The sequence below is a fragment of the Theropithecus gelada genome, chromosome 20, assembly GCF_003255815.1.
Source record: "Theropithecus gelada isolate Dixy chromosome 20, Tgel_1.0, whole genome shotgun sequence".
NCBI classification, from domain to species: Eukaryota; Metazoa; Chordata; class Mammalia; order Primates; family Cercopithecidae; genus Theropithecus; species Theropithecus gelada.
Genome location: NC_037688.1, coordinates 56,898,134 through 56,900,826, shown reverse-complemented (window position 1 = coordinate 56,900,826; position 2,693 = coordinate 56,898,134). Strand labels below are relative to the sequence as shown.

At 40.9% G+C, this 2,693-nt stretch overlaps 1 pseudogene; it reads right to left on the bottom strand.

The window, feature by feature from the left end:
• Positions 1–974: 974 nt before the first annotated feature.
• Positions 975–1,273, bottom strand: LOC112614795 (annotated as a pseudogene).
• Between the last annotated feature and the right edge of the window lie 1,420 nt (positions 1,274–2,693).

Here is a 2,693-nt window from a genome sequence, read left to right as displayed (position 1 = left end):
CGTATGTAACGAAATTCTAAAAAGCCATGTATTGTAATTCTTTGTTAAAGTTATTCCAGTGACTTCCCAGCTTAAAATTTGGAAGCAAATTTTCTTTAAGAGGCTATCAAGTACCAGTATCTTCACATGTTGGTCAGCTGTTACATGTGGCCCACCAGTTCGCAACTGGATGGCATGTACACTACACATTCAAATTTGTAATCTTTCACAGCACAGTAACAGAGTTACTAGGAAAACAGGACTACCACAACCAAACATGTTACAGCGTGCACACAATTCCGACAGGGAGCGCCATGACCAGGAGTGGTTTTCTTTAGGAAACAATTCTACTAAAAAACAACATAGGAATAGAAGTAATTTAAAATGTTCAAGACATTCAATGCAGGACTGACTCCATATTGCCATTTAATATGCTTTGTATTCTAGGATATAAAAACTAACCCCCCATCTATGGAATGTTAAGCTGACACCCGAGACAGCCAAAGTCTCCCATAATTCAATATCCCACACTATTTTCTGGTTGTACCAAAAAATAAACAACAAGCAAATGATTTCACTTCTTAAAAAAAAGCATTTACGGGAGGGATTGCATTGGGAGTTATACCTGATGTAAATGACGAGTTGATGGGTGCAGCACACCAACAAGGCACAAGTATACATATGTAACAAACCTGCACGTTATGCACATGTACCCTACAACTTACAGTATAATAATAATAAATAAATTTAAAAAATAATAATAATAAAAAAAAAAAATAAAATAAAGATAAATAGGAAAAAAAAAAAAAAAAAAAAAAAAAAAAAAAAAAAATAGCATTTACACTTAAAAAATGGGATGAGGTGGGATTCCCTCCTTCTTAGAAATGTTTCTAGAGCTACTAAAAAACTTCCATTTACAAAATAGTTGATAAAAATATTGCTCTGAATTGTACAAGAAGGGAGACAGGGACCACTGGTAAGACATGGTATATGTATTAATCAGACTTGGCTTCCTTCTCTCCTGCTTCATCAGAGGCTGGACTCTCCTCAGTTTTCATTTCCCTGTTTTCTGCAGGTAAATCTTTAGTTTCTTGGTTAGCCACTTCAGCCTGTTTCCCTTTGCTCCCCTTTTCCCTTTTGTTTGCACTTTTTTGTCTGAAGATTTATCCTTCGCTGCTGCCTTTTTCGGCTTTGCTTCCACTTTTGCGGGAAGTTTAGCTGACAACCGCGCCGATCTCCTCTTGGGCTCTTTCTTGGCGGCCCCTTCGGTGGAGCTGACCTTCCTCTTGAGCATCCTGGGGTGGGGGCGGGGGAAGGCGCCTGCGGGGTGCCTGTGGACCGTGGCGCGCAGAGAGCCTTCGCGAAACAGGGCTGCCTGGCCGCTGCCACTCCTCCCGCCGCCCGAGCTATGATATATTTAAAGTGCTGAAGGAAAAAAATCCTGCCAACTGAGAATTCTTTATCTGGCACAACTATCTTTCCAAAATGATTAAGAAATTAAAACATTCAAAGATTGAAAAAAAGGTGAAGTAGTTCATCACTAGGAGGCTTTCCCTATGAAAAACACTAAAGAGAGTCTTTCAGGCTGAGCTGAAAGGACACTAGACAGTAAATCAAAGCCATATGAATAAATACAGAACACCAGTAAAGGTAAATATAAAATCTAGTATAATTGTATTTTTGGCTTATGACTCCTCTGTTTCCTATACTGTTTAAAAGATACATACATAAAAATAATTATAAATCTATGCTAATGAGCACATGCCACATAAAGATGTAGTTTGTGACAATGACAACAAAAGAGGGGCAGGGATAGAAGTAGAATAGAGTAGAGGGAGCTGTATAGGAATAGAGTTTTTATATTGCTATTTAAACCAAGTTGTTATTGATTCAGACTATATTGTTATAAATTTCCTGTTAAGTGTAAACCTCGGCCGGGCGCGGTGGCTCAAGCCTGTAATCCCAGCACTTTGGGAGGCCGAGACGGGCGGATCACAAGGTCAGGAGATTGAGACCATCCTGGCTAACACGATGAAACCCCGTCTCTACTAAAAAATACAAAAAATTAGCCGGGCGTGGTGGCGGGCGCCTGTGGTCCCAGCTACTCAGGAGGCTGAGGCAGGAGAATGGTGTGAACCCGGGAGGCGGAGCTTGCAGTGAGCTGAGATCGTGCCACTGCACTCCAGCCTGGGTGACAGAGTGAGACTCCATCTCAAAAAAAAAAAAAAAAAAAAAAAAAATCAACAGCAAATGACAAGCAATCAAATTTAAAAATTGGCAAGGGGCTGGGCGCAGTGGCTTACACCTGTAATCCCAGCACTTTGGGGGGCTGAGGCGGGCGGATCACCTGAGGTTAGGGGTTTGAGACCAGCCTGGCCAACATGGTGAAAACCCGTCTCTACTAAAGACACAAAAATTGGATAAACATGATGGCACACATCTGTAAACCCAGCTACTTGGGAGGCCGAGGCACAAGAATCACTTGAACCCAAAAGGTAGAGGTTTCAGTGAGCCAAGATCACACCACCATACTCCAGTGTGGGAGACAGAGCAAGACTCTGTCTAAAACTAATAATAAAATAAATAAAATTTGGCAAAGGACTTGAACAGTCATTACTTAACCAAACAAGATATACAAATGGCTACCAAGCACACGAAAAGATGCTTACCATCATTAGCCATTAGGGAAATGCAAATCAAAACCACAATGAGAT